The sequence below is a fragment of the Sarcophilus harrisii genome, chromosome 4 (assembly GCF_902635505.1).
Source record: "Sarcophilus harrisii chromosome 4, mSarHar1.11, whole genome shotgun sequence".
In the NCBI taxonomy this organism is placed as follows: domain Eukaryota; kingdom Metazoa; phylum Chordata; class Mammalia; order Dasyuromorphia; family Dasyuridae; genus Sarcophilus; species Sarcophilus harrisii.
The window spans coordinates 356,901,515-356,923,058 of NC_045429.1; the positions used below are offsets into that span (position 1 = coordinate 356,901,515).

The 21,544-nt window shown below is 38.1% G+C and overlaps 1 protein-coding gene across 3 annotated transcripts in view; it reads right to left on the minus strand.

The window, feature by feature from the left end:
- Positions 1–21,544, minus strand: part of KCNN3 (potassium calcium-activated channel subfamily N member 3) — a 304,701-nt gene that overhangs the window by 118,432 nt on the left and 164,725 nt on the right. The window contains exon 1 of one of the 3 annotated variants that reach the window (XM_031966675.1): positions 3,253–3,820. The exons of the other annotated variants lie outside the window; for them this stretch is intronic. The gene's annotated coding sequence lies outside the window, so the exon portion shown is untranslated. Of the gene's footprint in view, positions 1–3,252; positions 3,821–21,544 lie in introns of those variants that run through there. 3 annotated transcript variants of the gene reach the window in all.

Genomic DNA, 21,544 nt, shown 5'->3' on the forward strand with positions numbered 1-21,544 from the left:
GAACCTATTATGAATTTGTATCAGGAGACCTCTGAGTCTTGACCTCCATTTCCTGCTTCTATACACATCTTTGAAAGGCTGTCCTTTAAAAAGCATTTATTAAACACTTATTAGGTTCCAGGCATTATACTAGAAACTGGGAATACAAAAACAGGAGTGAAACTGTTACTCTCTTAGAAGATTTTACAATCTAGCTTGGTAATGCAACATGTACATATAAATATACACAAAATGGATACAAAGTGATTTGGAAGAGGGGGGTGGAAAGGACTGCAATTGGAGTTCAGCTCAGGATTGAGCTAAACCTTGAAGGAAACTAAAGCTTTTGAGGGAAGGTGGTGAGAAGGGAGTGAATTTCAGGCACGTGGGACAATCAGTGTGAAAGGATGGAGACAGATGATGGAATGTTGCCCATGAAACCAGCTTGACTGAATTGTAGATATGTGCATGGAGGGCAATAAAGTATAAAAATAAGGAAAGATATATTGGATACAGGTTATGAAGGATTTTAAATACCAAGGAGTTTCTATTGGATCCTGAGGTAACAGGAATTCAATGGAGTTTATTAAGTATATAGTTACATGGTCAAATTGTGCTTTAGAAAAATCTAGGTAGCTGTAGATTGGAGCAGGGAGAAAATGGAAGCAGGGAGACCAATTAAGAGGCTTGTGCAATTATCTAGGTGAGAGGTGATAAGGGCTTGAGATAAGATGGTGATTGTGTGAGTGTTAAGAAAGGGATGGTTGCCAGAGATGATATATGGTGATAAGCATACGATGTGGCAATTGAGTTGGATAGTGAGGAGAGCAAAGTGAAGAGTTAAGGATGTTGCAAGATTGCAAACACCAGTGATTCAAAGGATGATAGAAGAAAAAAAAAGGAAATCAAGGAAAAGGGATGGTTGAAGGAAGAAGAGGAGCAAGGGAATGAATTTTGGAGATGCTGAATTTGGGATGTCTATGAGATAACTAGTTTGAAATATTCAGTAGGTAGTTTGTGATATGAGATTGGAACTCAAGAGTAAAACTAGGGATAGATATATAGACCTGGCTAGATACAGAGGTCCACATAATGATGAGAATTAAATTAAACTCGTAGGAACCAAATGAAGTCACCAAGCAAGAGAATGTAAAGAGAATAAAGGACTGAGTTCTGGAATATATCCACAATTAAAGGCCATGATATGGATAATTAACTAGCAATGAAGAAAAAGGATTGGTCATATAAGTGGAAGAAGAGTCAAGAGAAAGCAATGTCACAAAAATACAGAGAGGAGAAAGTATATAGGAGGAAAGGATGGGATCAATAATGTCAATGCTACAGAGAGGTCAAGGAGGAGATGGACTAAGAAAAGGTCATAGGATTTGTCAATTAGAAGTCATTGGGAACTTTGAAGAAAGCAATTTGGGTTGACAAGTGATGAGTTAAGCCAAATTGCAAAGGACTGAGAAATAGAAAAGAGGAATGGAAGTGTAAGAAACAAATATAGACAGCTTTTGCTAGAAATTTCTCTTGAAAGTGAAAAGAAGATAGCTTGAGGGGGTGGTAGGATTTAATAAATGATCTTTTCCCCAAATTAAGAAAAATATGTTCAATTTTTTGGCAGCAGGGAAGGAAAAAGAATATAGGGAGAAACTGAAGATTAGAGTGGTGGGGGATCATGATGATTTGTGAAGGGATGGGTTTAAGAATACATGTCTAAAGGCCTTTGGTAAGAAGGGACAATTTTAATTCAGAAATTAGAGTAAAGGAGGGATGTTATCCAAGAGATGAAGAAAAGGACAAAAGAAGGAACTCAAGTGAATGGTCTTTATTTTCTCAGTAAAGAATAAGTCGATCACATGTGATAGTGGGAGCAGTAATGTGGATATTCAAAGATATATATTCCTTTCTCCCTTTCCTCCTTTCCTTCTTCCCTTGTGACCTCCCTTCCTCCCTCCCTTTTTTCTTTCCTTCTTTCCTTCCTCCCTTATTCCCATAAGAATATCATACTCTTATCTACAGTTGCTTTTAAAAGCATTTTTGTCTTTTCTTTTGGGTCTCTGAACTCTCCCAAGATATCTTGAGATTTACTGGCTAGATTTCTTTTATAAGGACCAAGCCTTAAACCAAAACCAGTCTGATTATCATTGGCCACACAAATAGGTCCTAGGCCAAGTTCCATTTGGTCACTGTGTCCTGATTGACTCAGATTGAATGTAAATAGCAGTCATTTCTTCTTTGGCCAGAAACCTTGGGCATCTTCCCCTTTCAGCTTTATTTATTTAGCTTTTTTTGGACTAGGTGAAAGAGGAGATTATTTGCCTCAGTTGCTACCTAGTCTTAATCACTGAATGGATGCAGACTCAGTTAAACTGAGATATGTGGAAGACTTTAGCTTAAAAAGGCCAAGGACTCTCCATCCAAGGCCATCTCCTATCATCTTGTTTTATATCTGGCTACTGGACCCAGATGGCTCTGGAGGGGGAAGTGAGTCAGGTGACCTTACACAGCACTCCCTCACTTAAATCCAATTCACTTGCATATCATGGCATAATCTGCCTGATGCCATGGAATTCTTTGAGAATAAAGGACAAAGCTGGGATCAGTACCTAAGACTCTTGACATTCAATACTCTGCATTAGATTACCACTCTACATGCTTCCTACCCAAGTCTGAGCAAAACTTCAGAAAGAATAAAACTATTTGGAGCTATCAATAGTCCAGTCAATCAGCAAACATTGATTAAGCATCTATTACTTACAAAGCATAAGAGCAGAATTATCACAGAATCTTAATTGAAAGGGATCTCAAACTAATCAATACCTAATGGAAAAATTCCATTTCCCTTTTATTTTGATTCTTCTTTCTTAACATGACTAATGTGGAAATATTTTTAATATGATTATACATGTATAACCTATATCAGATTGTTTGCTGTCTTGGAGAGGGGGCAGAGAAGGGAGAAAGAGAAAAAAATTGCAACTCAAAATCTTATAAAACTGAATGTTGAAAACCACATGTAATTAGAAAAAAATAAAATACTATTACATAGGAAGAAATATTCTTTCCAGCATTCCTGACAAGTGGCCATCCACTCTTTACTTGAAGATTTTCTAATGAGGAGAAAGTCATCACATCCCAAGACAACCCATTGCATTTTGGGATAACTCTTTTTGTATTGAAATTTTCCTTGAATCAAACCTAAATCTGCCTCTTTAAATACCCATTATTCATAGTCTTGCTCTGTGGGAACAAACAGACCAATATTACCTCTTTTGTATGATACTCTTCAAATACTCCATTCTGTCTTTGCCTCTGTCAAATTCCAACTCCTCTTTCTTCTTGTGCCATACATTGTCAAGGATAGGGATTGCTAGGGGATAGCTGACCGTAGATCTATTTCCCCATCTTATAGATTCTTTAGCAACACTTTGGCCTGGATAAGATGGTTTATAATCCACATTGATTTGCCAGGTAACTGGCTGTGTTCTTTGGTTGCTGAGCCACTACCTCCCAGGATGGGGTGTAGGTCAGAAGGGGGGGGTCTGTTCCTACCATGCAGGCTTTTGTTGTGCTCATCAGTTTGTTTCCTTAAAAAGCTGCTGGCACTGATTCTCATCACTCAAGAGTGAGGTAATTGGCTTGTTAGAATTCTCCTCCACCCGCTGCCGAGAAGAGGAGATGTGAGAGGGCCCAATCCCAGGCAGAGAAATAAGTCTCTCACATATGCTTTTGAAATCATCCTGCATCTGCTTGCCTGACTGAAAAGCACATCAGGTAGTTTGGTCATGGCAGATGAAACGTGAAAATGCAGGTGAGAACAGGGGCCTGACCACTGGCTCCCAGCAAGGAGAGGTGGTTGGTCATAATGATCTCACATCACAGAAAGCCCAGCCTAGGAGCTGCCCTTGTTGTGAGTACTGTATCCCTATAAAAGGGTCCCTGATCTGATTACTGGCTTGCTTCTGGATTCCTTCCAAGATGCCATTGACAGCTCTGTTACATCCAGAGCAGGAAGAAGATCCAGTTGCTAGTAAGTAATACAAAAGGGTACCCTGCCACTCTGGCTCTCCAGGAGGCGGCTCCACCTTGACATTCTCCTAATTCCAAAAACCAGCAATACAACATGTCCAAAATGGAGCCCATGTATGGACCTCTCTCAAAACCTCCTCCTCTTCTTTGGTGTACCACTGTCCATCTACTTTCTCTACCTCAAAACCTTTGCTTCTTTCTTCTTCCTCCCACTGAGGATGCACTGCGGAGGACCAAAGTCTGTCACTTCTGTCTCCTTAATCTCTCTCCCATTCTTTCCTTTCTCTATTCCCCCTGCAGCCTAGAGTACATGCCTACATACCACCCACTTGGACCAGTGTAATAGTTCCCTCTTCCTCCTACCTCCACTCTTTTCTTTCTACCAATGCCAGGTTAATCTCCGTTAGGTGCATATCTGGCTATGTCAGCATTTTGCTTAAAAATCTTTAACGGCTCTCTACTGCTTTAGCTCATGTTACTTTCCTAGGCTTGGAATGCCTTCTCCCTACTTTTCCACCTGCTGAAATTCTACCCATTCCTTAAAACCCAAATCCAAAGTCATCTTTTCTAGAAAGCCACCCTGAGCTTATCATGAGCATTCCTCAGAACTCATGTAGCACTTTGCAACTAGCCAACAAACTTCTTGCTATTATCTTTTATTACAGCTACTTATGTATTTGTCAAATCTTCCTACTAGACAATAAGCTTCATGTGACCAGGAATTGTCTTATCTAAATTTTGTTCTCCCTTCAGGACTTAGTTTAGTGTTCTTTATGCAGTCAATACCTAATAAATGTTTGTTGAAGTGAAGTGGTAACCCTGGAGAGGGGGAGAAGGGATATGTATCTCAAGGACTGTGGGAGAAATGTTTCCCAAAGACCAAGGAAAAAGGTGTGGAAATTCAGAGTGCTAAATGAAGCCAGTTGTAGCTCCTTTCCTTAGGCATGCCAGCTGTTCCTTCTTTAGCTGATGGGGCAATGGCAAATTTCTGCTTTTGCAGGGAAAAAGCGGTTCTGAATGGGTCATTTCCTGAAAAGTTTTAAGTTTATTTCCAGATGGAAAGATTTTGCAGGCTATGTTGGGATTTTTTGGTGGGTGGAGAGGGAAAAGGACAGAGGTGGATGGAGTCAATATACATGATGTAAAGGTTCAGGAATGATTCCCTAAATTGTCATTGTCAATTTAAATCTGGGGGCAGCTGGGTGGCACAATGGATAGAGCACTAACCTTGGAGTCAAGATGACCTGAGTTTAAATCCAACATCAGACACTTTCTAGCAGTGTAACACTGGGCAAATTACTTCACCAAGATGGAAGGAAGAAAGTTTAAATTTGTATTCCTCCCAGCTTCTCATGCCTTTCTCCACTAAATTACCTCATTATTTCCATCTACCCTCAACTTTCAGAATTCTTCAACTAAGGGTTTGTTTTTGCTCATCATTCCTAAGATTGTTTGGTTTGGTTTGGTAGTCAAACCACAAGCTTCCTACCTTATACCTTCATCCCCAGGGTCTTCTTCAGGTTGCACACCTGTTATTCCCATCTCCTACCTCCCTGCCAGATTCCCTTGTCCACGTCTCTGCCTCTTCCTACCTACTATGAGGTGGGCTTTCCAGGGCATGGGTTTAGACCTTGAAGGAAAACTTAGAAGAGTCTAATTATATGCTTACCTCAATGGATCTTTGAGCAATCTCTAATATGCTACCTCTACTCATTCTTCAGAGGTTAGGATACTCCCATCTCCTCAAACTCTCTTTTTCCCAATGATTCTGAACACCTGACTACCATCATAACAAAACCTGTTCCCTAACTGCCCACTCCCTTACTCTCATTCCCCTCTCAATCCCACCCCTTCAATATCCTATTCCTATGTTGTCCCATCCCTTCTACTGGGCTCTCTGGAATTCCTGCTCCATCATTAACAAGCTTCCTTTCATTCTAAACATTTTCCTTTTTCACTTTTCCCATATTTCGGCATACACTGAGACCTGGCTCCATCCTGATGACATTACATCACACCCTTTCCATATTGATGACATGTTTTCTCATCTGCTCCATCTCCTCAATCCCTGACTCAATGGTAATGATGTGGAAGTTAAAACACTCTTTGCTGCCAACTAATATTTTTAAAACCTTCTTCTACGACCATCACTCAGCAACTTCTCCTCCTTTGAGGGTCATTCAATCCAAATTAATCACACAATCCTGAATCCAGCAGCTATTTAGCAACTCCCAGAACATTCTCTTCTTTCCTGAATGTGGCCAATGTATGACTCTCAGTCTTCCTTCCTGTCCCAATTCCTGTCCTCATACTAGGGGACTGCAATACACATTTTGATGCTCCCTCAAATACTTTAACTTCATACTTCTTCCATTCTACCTCAAACACACACATAAAAGGTCATACCCTTGACTTTGTCATCATCCATCATATTCTACTTATATTTTCAAGAACTCTGAAATTTTCTGATCATAATATTTCATCATTTCACCTTTTTCTCTGCCTTATGACTCCCTAACAGTATTTTTTAATCCTCCCTGTGACTTCTATTCTATCTACCACTGTTTTCTTTTGTTTCATTTCCAGATCATTACCAATTTCCCTGACTACATTGCCCTTCCATCTCTCCTTGGTGAAGCCAGTTCAACTCTACCCTTGATCACATACTGACAAATCCCACCATTTACTTCCTTTGGTCCTATTCTCAAGCCTCAGAACAAAGAGAACTTTCAGACAAGTCATGAAACCTTGTTGATTTAATCCACTAAAAATTTATCATACACAACTTCAACTGAACCCACACTATAGCAAGACAATCCTTTTATACTTTCTTAATTGATTTGCTGTCCCACTCACCACAGTGGCTATTCTAAAGCTTTTCATTCCTCCTCAACTCCTCCTGTCTGTAGAGGACCTCACCTCATACTTCATTAAAAATGGAGACCATTTACCAAGTCCTTCCTTTTCTCCCCTTCTCCTTATCTCACATCACTCTGATATGTTCCTCAATATCTTTTCATTCATCTTGTCTCACATGAAGAGGTGATCTTTCTTCTTCTCAAGGCAAACTCTACAATATGTATTCTTTATCCCATCCTCTCCTATTTTATAGGGCCTATATTATAAAGCAGTGGTCACTAAAATCATTTGATATTGGTTAAGAAATAGACTAGTTGATCAGTGGAATAGGTTAGGTTCACAGGACAAAATACTCAATAGCTATAGCAATCTAGTGTTTGACAAACCCAAAGATCCCAACTTTGAGGATAAGAATTCACTATTTGACACAAACTGCTGGGAAAACTGAAAATTAATATGGCAGAAACTAGGCATAGACCCACACTTAACACTGTACACCAATATAAGATCAAAATGGGTTCATGATTTAGGCATAAAGAATGAGATTATAAATAAATTAGAAGAACACAGGATAGTTTACCTCTTAGACTTGTAGAGGAGGAAGGAATTTGGGACCAAAGAAGAACTAGAGATCATTATTGATCACAAAATAGAAAATTTTGATTATATCAAATTAAAAAGCTTTTATACAAACAAAACTAATGCAGACAAAATTAGAATGGAATCAAAAAATTGGGGAAACATTTTTACAGTTAAAGTTTCTGATGAAGGCCTCATTTCCAAAATAGATAGAGAATTGACTCTAATTTATAAGAAATCAAGTCATTCTCCAATTGATAAATGGTGAAAGGATATGGACAGACAATTTTCAGATGACGAAACTGAAACTATTTCTATTCATATGAAAGGGTGTTCCAAATCACTATTGATCAGAGAAATGCAGATTAAGACAACTCTGAGATACCACTACACACCTGTCAGATTGCCCAAGATGACAGGAAAAGATAATGACGAATGTTGGAGGGGATGCGGGAAAACTGGGACACTGATGCATTGTTGGTGGAGTTGTGAATGGATCCAACCATTGTGGAGAGCAATTTGGAACTATGATCAAAAAGTTATCAAACTGTGCATATCCTTTGATTCAGCAGTGCTATTACCCCAAAGACATACTAAAGAAGGGAAAGGGGCTGTTTCCAGCCCTCTTCATAGTGGCTATAAACTGGAAATTGAATGGATGCCCATCAATTGGAGAATGGCTGAGTAAATTGTGGTATATGAATATTATGGAATATTATTGTTCTGTAAGAAATGACCAGCAAGATGATTCCAGAGAGGCCTGGAGAGACTTACATGAGCTGATGCTGAGTGAAATGAGCAGAACCAGGAGAGGATCAATTCTGATGCAAGTGGATATCTTCAGCAATGAGAAGATCCAATTCAGTTCCAATTGACCAGTGATGAACAGAACCAGCTACCCCCAGAGAAAGAACACTGGGAAATGAATGTGGACTGCTTGCATTTTTGTTTTTCTTCCCAGGTTATTTTTATCTTTCTAAATCTGATTTTTTCTTGTACAACAAGAGAACTATATAAATATGTACACCTATATTATATTTAAGATATACTTTAACATGTTTAACATGTATGAAACTACCTGCCATCTAGGGGAGGGGGTAGAAGGAAGGAAGGGAAAAGTTGGAACAGAAGTGACTGCAAGGGACAATGTTGAAAAATTATCCATGTATATGTTCTGTCAATAAAAAGCTATAAAAAAAAGGCCACTACTTGATTCAACCATCCATCTAGCTATCATCCAATGTCTCTCCCTCATTTCTTAGTTACTCTTCTCCTTGTGAAAGTCATCTACATTAGATGTATTTCTCTATTTCCCTTACTCTCACCTCTATGATCTGTCTTATAACCCCATCATTCATTGAAAACTTCCTTCCATAAAGCTAGCAATGATATTTTAGTTGCCATATTTAATGATCTCTTTTCACTCTTCATTTTTCTTGACCTCTCTGCAACCTTTGACACAGTTGATCACCATGTCTTTTTTCTTCTCTAAGTTTATGCAACACAATTCTTGGTGTCTTTCCTAGAGACAGAACAGTGATCCAATGAATAGAGACATTGTGCCTAAATTCAAGTCTAGCCTCAGAAATTTACTAGCTGTATGACCATGGGCAAATCACTTAATCTCTATTTACTTCCATTTCCTCATCTGTAAAATGGGGATGATATAATATAATATTTAATCCTTCCTTAGGATTGTTATGAAGATAAAATGAAATAATGTTATAAAGCACTCTGTAACCATATAACTTTGAACCATATAAAATAATGTTATTATTCATCAGACCACTTCTTAAACTCTATTGTTGGGTCTTCATCTAAATCCTGTCAATAACTTCAAGTCCTCCAAGAAGCTATCCTGATGTTCTTTTTGTTCTAGTATACTATCTTATTTGGTGATTTCATCAAACTCAATGGATTCAATCATCAGCAATTTGATTATTAGCAATTAGGTGGCAGTTAAATAGAGCCCTAGACCTAGATTCAGGAAGCCCTAAATTCAAATCCAACCTCATATATTAGACAGTCATTTAACTTCTGTTTCATTTAGTTTGTTTCCTCAACTATAAAAGGGGGGTACTAATAACATCTACCTCACAGGGTTATCGTGAGGATCAAATGAAATAATATTTGTGAGATATTTAACATAATGTGTGGCACATTATAGATACTATTGTAAGTACTAGCTATTATTATCATCTCTATATAGATGATTCCAGATCTATGAATTCAGTCTTAGTCACTCTCCTGGGCCCCAGAATTACAGCTCCAACTGGATGTTCATGGATGTTCATAGACATTTCAAACTTAACATATCCAAAACACAACTTATTAATTTCCCCTTAAAATACTCTCCTCTTCCCAATTTTTCTATTGTTCTCAAAGACAACACCCAATTCCCAGTCACCCAGATTCTTTTCAAAAAGTTTTTTAATTTAAAAAAGTTATTGTTTTTTTTCTGGTTACACATGTATGTTCATTTAAAAATACATATATTTACTTCATAAATACATACACATACACACACACATTTCTTTATGAATCATGTTGGGAGCACCCAGACTCTTAACATCACTATGTTCTTTGATTCTTCATTCTGACTCATGCCTCCACTCCACCAAACCCAATTTCTTGTCAAATTGGCATAACTACCCTTGTCTGTGTAGTCTTTTCTCTACTTACACAGTTAGAATTGTACTTCAGATCCTCATTGCAACTCACCTGGAGTATTGCAATAGCCTTCTAACTGTTCTCCACTCAAATCCAAACTTCATTTCACTGCCAAGGTGACTTTCCTGAAATGTACCACCCTTCCTCACTCATTGAACTCTGGTGGTTCCCTATTACCTCCAGGACCAAATGTTAAGATCTTTATAATGTAATCTCATCCTACCTTCCCAGTCTGCTTACACTTTATTCCCCTACTGGTACTCTTTTGATTCAACCATATTGGCCAACTGCTGTTCTCTGTTCATGACAATCCACCTCCTGACTCTTGTGTTTTTGCATTGGTTGTAATTGTGCCTCATCCACAAATACTTCTTCCCTCTGAGATCACCTTCCATCTACTCTGTATCTATCAAGTATGTTCCTCATCATTTATATGTTGTCTCCCTAATTGGCCTGTGAGCTCATTGATAGTAGGAATTGTCTTTTGCTTTTCTTTGTGAACTCAGCACACGGTACCTGGCACATAGCAAATAATACATTTTTGTTGACTGACATATCTTACTTCAGAGAAAATAAAATAGAATGATTCCAACTCAATCATTGAAGATGGAGAGTGTTTCATTTTTATCTTGATATTCCCAATATATAGTACTTAGCATTTAACAGGCACAAAATCAATACATAATTGATTATATTGCTAGTCATGGCCTCTTTCCTCAGCTCCCGATAGATGGTTATCTACTAGCTAGGAATCCATAGTCCACGTCCTCTCTGCTCCAGTCAAGTGAGTGAAGAAACCTATAGATGATTACATGGGGGTTATAATAGAATTAGGTGGTAAACAATATTATCTTTAAGGTTCCTTTCAAATCATCTCCAACTATATACAGGATGTCCCTTTGGCACTTCATAGCAGAGAACTGAGAGGGACCCTAGGGATTATCTAGTCTAACCCCATTATTTTGCAGATGAGAAAGTTGAGTCCCAATGACTTGTCCTAAGTGAAACAAGTTGCATATATCAGAGGTTAGATTTGAACTCAATTCTCCTAATTTCATAGCCAATAATACTCTTCCTATTGTAGCACACCACCTTAAGCTCACACTGTCCTTCCAACTTCACTCTGTCTTCCAGTGGTGTAACCCCATGACTCCCATATTCCTGATTTTGTTGCTATTTTTGATTCTTCCTTCTCCCTTACTTTCTAAGTCCTGTTGGTTAGATACCCTGAAAAAACCCCTTCATGCAGTCATTTTTGTTCCTGATACCACAACCCTAATAAAGCCCCTCTTACTAACTCAGTGAGAGTTGTATAAATGTAGTCTTAAATGCCTCCAATCACTCACAAGTTTTTGATTCTTCAATGAAGGATCAAATTTTTTAAAATGAAAATTCTTAGAATCTGTGATTCTATTGAAGGACTTGGTCCCATCACTGACTTTGCAATGAAATCCCTTCATGCCTTAATAGAAGGTTCTAGTGAGCTGCTGTGGCTGACAAAATTAATCTCCATGTAAACCACTTCCTGCTGCTGACCATCTCCAAAGTGAACAAAACTGGCTTTTCTTTAGATAACAGATTTGGGTCTATATGGGAGACTTTTCTGCCTTGTTAGAACCTGCTGGCATAGCCTTTAAGGATCCAGGTTTACTACCTTCCCAGTAAAAGACATGATCATAAGAAATAGCTTGTTTTTTCATAATTTCAACAACTCATTAGGAATTCTCATGTTTTACTAAGACATGCGAAAGAATCAAAAGGTTTTTTTAGTGTTTTTTTTAAAGCCTCCCAATTAAAAAGATCTACCTTGACAGTGGAAGATGAGTGTGGTAGAGAGAACTTTGGACTAAAGAATCAGAAGTCATGTATTTAACCCAAAAATTCTTAACCTGGTCCTCACAGATTGTTTTCTCCTATCCCGATTCTCCCCACCACCACCCCCAGTTCCATAAATAAGTTTAAGTGACCGTAAGTGGGGGAGAAATTATATCTTTATTTTTCTTCAGCTTTGGTTTCCTTAGTAATCCTATGTATTTTTTAAATGAATTTAAAAGCATTATTCTGAGGAGGGATAAATAGGCTTCATTAGACTTTTAAAGAGATCTGGAACACAATAAAGGTTCAGAACCCTGCTCTAACCCTACTAGGTGGGTGGCAATGGGCTGGCTGTTATTTTTCTCAGTTAACCTCGTTCATGAGATCAATGTTATTTGCACACAGGATTATCACAAGAAAGCATTCTGTGCCATGTAATGTGCTATCAAAATGGACATCATAATTTTTTTGTTGTCTCCTGAGACATAGTCGAAATATGGTCTTAACTGGAGGGGAAGATTAAAGTCTTTCTCAAACGTGACTATATTTGTGGTACAAAAAAGCAAAGCAAACCAAACAGAAACAAGAACACTCTCCCCTCATCTTTAAAAATGACTGAAGGCCCTTTCAAAAGTATTCAAAGCAGGGTGACTTAGGCATCCCTTCCCACCGAGGCCTAATTCTGTTGCTCAGCCCAGCAACCCTGCTGACTAAACCACCCTTTGAATAAAAGCTACAAGATACAAATAAATAAATGACACTTTCTGCAAAGCCTGTTTTTATGGGAGAATTTTCAATCACAAGCAGGCTGTTGATCTGACAGGCCTGAAAAGTCACATTAGTCAACAATATTGATGGCGTGTCTGTTGGATGCAGAGGATTGGACTCTACAATATGGGTTCATGCTTCACCTGGGTCAACACAAAGATGCTTCACTTCAAGCTGTAAGTCAAGGGCTGCCTACTCAGATTCTGCTGAGTTACTCACTATGCAATGGATTGAACCCATCCCATCCCATCCCATCTCCCTCCTCTGAATTTCTGCCCTGGTTTCAGTCTCATTACTGATGACCAGCTTTCGGGGAGGAATGATAGACACTACATGGTCTCCCTTGGCAATCCCATCTATTCTTAAATGATACATCATGGATGGCTCTTAAATTTGCATCACTAGCCCTGATCTCTCTCCTGAGCTGGAGGCTGTCAGAGCTAAGATGAAGGGGTAAGACTAGATCACTCTCAGTCCCTTTGTTTCTCTAAGTCCGATTAGCCAATGATCTCAAACTGCCTGCAGGCTGACTCTAATTAGATGCTCACTGGCCAGTCCATGTTCCAATGACATGGGATTGGAACCAGGACTTCCTACCTTAAGTCCAAAGCTCTGCTACCACATCCTGTCAAACCCTGCTCTCTCTCATAGTTCTTTTTAATTAGGAAGTTTCCTCCCATATTTGCTACTCCTTCTGACCTGACTATTTATTTCTGTCAAGCCTTTCACCATTAATCCAGTCTCCCATCTTTACTATCTTTGATTCTTCTCTATCACCTTCTAGATCTGATCAATCACCAGCTTCATTAATTGTCCTCTGAAATACCTCTTTTCTTTCCCCTGTTCTTTTCATTCTCACTGCCATAGTCCTATTACAGGTCCTTATTACCAACTGCCTGGACTATTATAATCACCCTCTGAATGGTTTTTGTCACTACCAGTCTCTGTTCCCTCCAAAGTATACCTTGCATATGGGATACCAGTTAGTTTCCTTCCACACAGTTTTTGCTCAAAACCTGTTGATCCTGGCACTACTCTATCTTCCTACCCTCATCTCATACAGTTCCCCTCCGAAGTACTCAACACAGGCTACACATTACTCACTATTTTTCACCATCTTGACTGTACTCTCCATCTTTCATACCTTTTCTCACATCATTCCTGGATATTTTTTCCATCTGTGACTATTAAAACATTTCTCATCCTTTACATTCAAATGCCTACTTCTGCCTTGTTCCTTGATTTGCCCTGGTCAGAAAGGATCCTTTCTTCCTCAGACAAATCAAGTCAAAATCTATTTGCTAAAAGTTTACAATATACCCAGAATTACCTTTAAGCATGGGGAGAAAATGAAAGGCAAAAATAGCCCCTTTTCTCAAGGAGATCACATTCTAATGAAAGGAAAGCAACATGTAAACAACCATGTATATGTTACAGATAAATATATATACACATATATATAAAGTATATATGTATTTATGTATATATATATATATATATACATACCCATATATGGTACTATATCATATATATTATATGTGTGTATACATATGCATATACATGTATATTATATTTTATATTACCTCCACTTTTCTATATGTGTATACATACATATATATAATTATACAAGCTTACATACACACATATATATCCACCCATTATGTGTCAGGCCTTATGCTAACTATTGAGGCTACAAAAAGATGCAAAAGATATTCCCTATCGTCAAGGAGCTTAAAATCTAGAGACAACAAACAAATATCTACAAAGCAAGCTAATAACAAGATAAATAAGAAATAATTAAAACATTGAGTTGAGCATAGAGAAATAGAAAAATATCACAATCCTTATCTCAAGGACTTTCTATTTTACTGGAAGAAATACAACATATTTACAGAGAAGTAGCAAATAAATTAAAAAAGAAGGAAGCACTAACAACTGAGGAGTGGGGATGAAAATCAGTCAATTGCTCAATCATCAATAAATATTTTATTATGTACTTACTATGTGCCAAGCACTGTATTAAATGTTGGGAATTCAAAGAAAGGCAAAAGCCAGTCCATGACTAGAAAATCATGAAAGGTATCTATAAAAGAGTAGCACTTAAGCCATACTTTGAAGGAAGGTGGGTATTTTAAGAGGCAGAGGAAGGAACAAGTTCATTCCACATACAACTTTGGACTAAAGAATCAGAAGTCGTGTATTTAACCCAAAAATTCTTAACCTGGTCTTCATAGGGCACTTTGCACCATACTTGGCACATAGTAAACATTAAATAAATATTTATTGGATTGAATTGTATCGAAATACAAAGGGGGCATGTAGAGTAGAATGTATGGAAAACACGTAGCAGTCCAGTTTGAATAAAATAGCAAGATGGGGTAAACATGAAGTCAAAGGCCTGGATTCAAGTCTAGTCTCAGCTGAGTGACTTGGGAATATAACTTAATCGCTGTTTACCTCAGTTTCATCATCTATAAAGGTGGACAATAACAGGGTCTGCCTGGGCAGGATTGTTGGGAGCTAATAATTGCAAAGCAGTTTAGCACAGTACCTGACACATAGTGGATGCTTTACTTGTTGTTCAGTCACATCTAACTCTTGGTGATCCCATTTGGGATTTTTCTAGGCAAAGATGCTGGAGAGATTTTCCATTTTCTTCTCCACCTCATTTTAGAGATGAAGAAACTGAGGCAATGTCAAGTGACATGCCCAGAGTCACACAGTTAGTAAGTGTGCAAGGTCACATTTAAACCTAGGGCTTCCTGATTCCAGGCCTGATACTCTACCCACTGTGGCACTTACTATTGTTGTGATCTGTATGACCCTGTTCAAATCACATAACTTCTGTCTGCCTCAAATTCTTCACAGTAAAATGGGGACAATAATAGTAGCTACTTCACGGGGTGGTCCTGAGGGTAAAAGGAAATGATATTTGTAAAGCACTTTGTAAACCTTAAAGTACCTTCTAAATGCTAGCTATTGTTGTTAACATCATCATCATCATCATCATTATTATCAATTAAGTCTGGACAGGAAGGTGGAAACCTGTTTGTGAAAGGCTTTAAACGTCAGACCAAAGAGATTCTGTTTCATGCTAAAGTCAATAAGGGCAACTAAAGATTTCTGGATTGTGGTGCAACATGATCAAATGTCTGTGTTAGGAATATCAATTCAGCAGCTGTGTGGGGGATAGATTGGAGAGGGGAGAGCCTGGAAGCAGGGAGGCCAATTAGGAGGATTCTGCAATCATCTAGGCAATTGGTGATGAGGACTTAAACTAGGATAAAGACTGTATGAGTGGAGAGAAGGGGGTGGATGTAAGAAGATTTCATGAAGTGGACCTTGTTGATAGATTGGGGGGCAGGTCATGATGAGAGTGAGGGAAGAATTCAGGATGACATTTAGGCTGTGAATTGGAATGGCTGGAAGGATACTGATGCTCACTTGAAATAAAAAAAATTAGAGAAGGAATGAGTTTGGGGAGGGGGTGGGAGCACAGAGCCAATGTAATGAATTTAATTTTGTGTACCTTGAGTCTGAGATGCCATAGGAAATCAGGAGCTGAATTCTAGATTTAGATTCAAAGTTAGAAGGAATGATGTAACCTAGGAGTTTAGTAGAAATATTAAGATTATTGAGTGCAACTTTGGGGCAGGTAGGTGGCTCAGCAGATAAGATCACTGTACAAACTCAGACTAATGTGTACTAGCTGTGGGACCATAGATAAGTCATTTTAAACTCTGCCTCAGTTTCCTCATTTGTAAAATAAGCTGGAGAAGGAAATGCAGACTACTAGAGCATCTTTGCCTAGAACACCCCAAATGGGATCATAGAGAATTGGACACAGCAACTTTAAGGTTTTTTTTTTTTTACTTCTCTGAGCCTCTCTTCTCTAGCTCTGTCTCTGTCTCTCTATTTTTTTCTCTGTCTCTATTTATATCTACATATCAGTGTTTATAATACAATAGGGTTGGACTAGATCTCTAAGATTCTATATCTATAATCCTATCAAGTGGCTTTTTATTCAGTTGGGGGAAAAGATTTCTATATAAATTAATTTTACAGAAAATTGAAGGTCATACCTTTTATAACCAAAACTCTTTGTGTCATCCACTTATGTTAAAGTCTTTGTCAAGTGCTTAACACATTTTCTCATCCTTTAAACAAAGTAAGACATATACAATGGAATCATTTCTTGATCACTTAGCACCATCATTCTGACCATTAATTATAATTAATAGCAGGCTAAAGAGAATAAGTCTTATACTTCAACTTCTAGCAATCCTGCCCTCCCCCTTCTTTTAATCTGCTATCTCAATCTAATTAAATCAGGGAACTTAATTTTATTACTTAGTTCTAAACCACTTCCTACTCCTCTTTCCTCTTTTGAAAAGAGTTCCATGCCCATTATATGGAACAATGCATGGGCTTTATGACAATCATTTTCTATAAAGACCACTTTTGTTCACTTCCTTTATTAGTTAGAAATCTGACTTCTGGATAAAGAGGGATATTATCATCCTTTAAGATTTATGTGGTGGATAAGGCCTAGAACTAAGAATCAAGAGATCTGGGTTACAACAGATCTTTGTTCCACATAAAATGTGTGACTTTTAAGTGAATCATTTCGTCTTCAGTTTATTAAGTGCCCACTATGGACCAGGCACTATATTAAGTGCCAGGGTTACAAAGAGTCAAAAGACAATCCCTGGCTTCAAGGAGCTTACAATCTAATGAGAGAGACAAACAAGAAAACAAATATGTATAAACAAGTTAAATAGGAAATAATCAACAGAGGGAAGGCACTAGAATTAAGAGGAATTGGAAGAGGCTTCCTTAAGAAGGTAGAATTTTATATGGGACTTGAAGGAAACCAGGAGGCTCAGGTGAGGTGGTCCATACTTTCTCAACTTGTAAGAGATGGTCAATCAGATCCTTTCCAACTGTTCTTTCACAGCCTATATTAGGGAAATAATGCCAAATAGCCATATATCCAGAATTATAAAATGTTGGTACTGAAAAGAACTTTCTTTGTTGTTCAATAGTTCCAGTTATGTCTGACTCTTTGCTAACCCCATGTGGGGTTTTCTTGGCAGAGATACTAGAATGATTTGCCATTTCCTTCTCCAGCTCATTTTATTATAGATTAGGAAAATAAGAAAAACAGGATTAAGTGACTTGCTTAGGGTCACACAGCTAAATGTCTGAGGTCAGATTTGAAATCATGAAGATGAGCTTCTTGATTCTAAATCCCATGCTCTAACCACTGTTCCACCTAACTACTCTCATCTGTCACTCATAGAATCAGATTTATAGAATTTCAGAGTTAGAAGTGACCTTACCAGCTGTCCAGTCCAATCTATTCCAGAGAAAAAAAGTTCCATCTACAACATACCCAATGGAGATAATATTAGCATTTACTTCCCCCTGCTGTTGTGGGTATCAATTAAATCATCTTAAAGAGTTTAGCAAAGTACATGGTCATTATTATTATTAATATTACTACCATTACCATCATCATCATCATTAGCCTCTGCTTGAGGACTTTCAGTGAAAGGAAACCCACTACCTCCTGAGACAATCCATTCAACTTTGAGAGCTCCATTTCTTGGGAAAGAATTTTTTTTCTTTCTCCTTAAAGTAAGTCTCAATTTGCCTCTTTGCTTTATTCACTATCTGTATTTAAGAGAATTTTCTATGTGACACTCCCACTGTCTAAATGATAGCCATAGCCAGGAGGGAAGAATTTAAGTGGGGAAAAAAAAACCCATCCTGCAAGCACCATGATAAGGAGTATTTAATGATAAACGAGAAGCAATGTTATAAAGGGCTATCTAAATAAGAGTAAAGTGGAAGGTGAGACATACAAAAGCAAGCTGGCCAACAATGGTTCTAAAGAATATGGGGGAATCTTCTCATGGGAAACTTGAAAGGGTAGGCAGAACCAATGTGTATAATGGGCGACTGTCTCTTTGCAGATCAGGAATACAAAGCCAGACCACCAGCTTCCATTCTTACAGGACTCAGGCAAACGTTTATTTCCCCCTCATCCTTTCTTTCTCTGCCCCTTTACCTCAGCCCACTGAAACCACCCAGGAGCCTTTTTCCCTTTAATTGGGATTTTTATCAAACAGCCTTTCACCTAGGAACAGAAGGAGGTGGGCTCTTAGCGAAATCCAAGCTATAAATGGAAGATAACCATAGGCACCAGAATGTTCCACGGGAAACTGGTAGGGCTTGTCTTCCCCACACAGAGCACAAAAGATGTTCAGAAAGATCTCTGCAGCCATTCTCACCAATGCTAATCAGGGGATGCTGATAATAAGCTTAGGAACCTATTCAGGTAATATGCCTTCCTGGAGATAGGAGCCTAACCCAGGGATCTCTTTTAAAAAGAAAGAGTTTTGCATGTTTTATTCTGTCCTTCCTCTGTTCTGGTCCCAACTGGTCTCCAAGAGGTTATGAGTACAACAGAAATTTATTAGTTTAGATAGAAGAAATTTCAAATAGCTATGGATGTCAAACTCTGGAAAGATAAGCCATCCAAGGTCCCTCCCTAGAACTTTTTATTTTAAAAAGGATATAGACACATAATGACTTTGGGATCTTGAGCAAATCACTTAATACCTCAGTGACCAAAACAACACTGAGACCATAAATTGAAGAGCACACACTGATCAACATTAGTGGAGGGAGTTTTTTACTGGGAGTTTACCTATTAAATAAAAGATTTATAGGAGGGAAAAAAGGCTACAAACCATTTCTCTAGGAGAGTTAGGTAGAGTCCTTGCTAGAAACATGGAAATGGACTAAATGACTTTCTTTGTTCACACTCTTATGAACAACTGAAAATGAGAGAAAGTTGAGCATACAGAGAATAAGGAAAATCAGGGCTCAAGCCTTACCTCTGTTACATATTAGCTCTGTTTTGTTGTTGTTCAGTCCATGCCTGAGTCTTCATGAACCTATTTGGGGTTTCATTGGCCATTTCCTTTCCTGTTTATTTTACAGATGAGGAATGGAGGCAAACAGAATTAAATGACTTGCTCACACTCACACAGTAAGTGTCTGAGGCCAGATTTGAAATCAGGAAGATGTACTCAGTGCTCTATCCACTGTGTCACCTAGCTAACCTCTTAGCTTTATGATCAGGGGCAAGTTATTTAACTTTGCAATGCAACTCTCTGGGATAACAAATTACAGAGAAATTGAATATCTCCATTTTAGAAAGAGTGTTCATCCTAAGAGCTCCTCATACTAATAAAACCGTATGTTTAGACTTGTAGATATATATGTATACACATACACATCCATACTCACATGCATCCATTTCTCATCCTACATTATATGTCCATGGTCCTCGTATGGAGTGAGCACTTTATAAATGTCTGTTTAATTAAATTGAATGACCTCTAACCATCCTTTCTAGTTTGGTGAGTGTATTTGTCCTGACTCATGTTAATTCAGACCAAAAAAAAGGATCTTCTATAATGGGAAAAGTATTGGATATTGAGTCAAGAAATCTGGGATTATAGCATCACAGGTGGTATTATAATACCCAGAGCACCAGATCTGGAATCAAGAAGAATTACCTTCCAAAATTCAAATCTAGTCTCAGACACTAACTGGCTTTGTAACTTTGGGCAACTCCCTGTTTGACTCAGTTTCCTCATCTGCAAAATGAGCTGGAGAAGGACATGGCAAATCACTCCAGTGTCTTTGTCAAGAAAACCCCAAATGGGATCACAAAGAGATAAACACAACTGAAATGAAAGATTGAACATCATCCTTGGCTTTACGTAGGACTTTACAAATATTATTTCATTTTATCTTCACAACAACCCTGTGGTATAAGTGCTATGATTATCCTCATTTTATAGATGAGGAAACTGAGAAAGACAGAGGTTAAGTGACTTGCCTATTGTCTGAGACTGGATTTGAAGTTAGGTCTTCCTGACTCTACACTCAGTGCACTATGCATTGCATTAGCTATGTGATATTGGATGAATCTTTTAACCTCTCTGAAATTGTCTCCTCATTCATAAAATGAGGTGATTAGACTAACTGGAGGCTTAAGGTCCCTTCTGGTTCTACAGCCAGATCTTTCCTTTTACCATTACTGGAAATATTTACTGAATCTTGAAATTCCATTGGCCATTCAGCTCCAGAGCCTCCAGAAGGGGATCTTAAAAGTCATCAAATCCAATTTCTTAATTTTACAGATGTGGAAGCTGAGGCCCAGAGAAGTGAGTTACTCAAGAGCATATCTTACATGTTTTAGAAGTGAGAATTTGAACCTCAGACCTCTGACTCAAAAGCAAGCCTTCTCCCCTGTTTCATTTCTGAGCCAAATACTGGGAGTTCCCCAAATCCTGTTCCTCAGTTTAGCTCACAGGATTGTCAATGAGACTCACTCAGAAGCACACTCTAAACAATCATTTAGAAGTTAAGAGTTCTATTCTGAATGGATACAGACAGTTCAATCCTAAAAGAAAAGGCTATTTAAACACTGTAATATATCATGTGCAATGAGAGGTGTCAGACATGCAAACTAGGGAATGAAAAGTCAGAGTACTGATAATGGAATGAAGTGTTTACTATTTTCGCTTTGCAAGAAAAGAGCTCAAAAAAAAGGACTTCTTTTTTCCAGTAACTGAATACTGAGCAGAGATGCAAGTGGAAATTATACATAGAGTTGAAGGAAAGATTCTTTATACATCTTCCCTATACAACTCACTAATTTCTATAAATCAACAAATATTTCTCTTATTTTGGCTTAAAAGATTATTCCTCTATTAAAATCTAAATACCTTGAGGAATTGACTTAAGGCTTCAATCA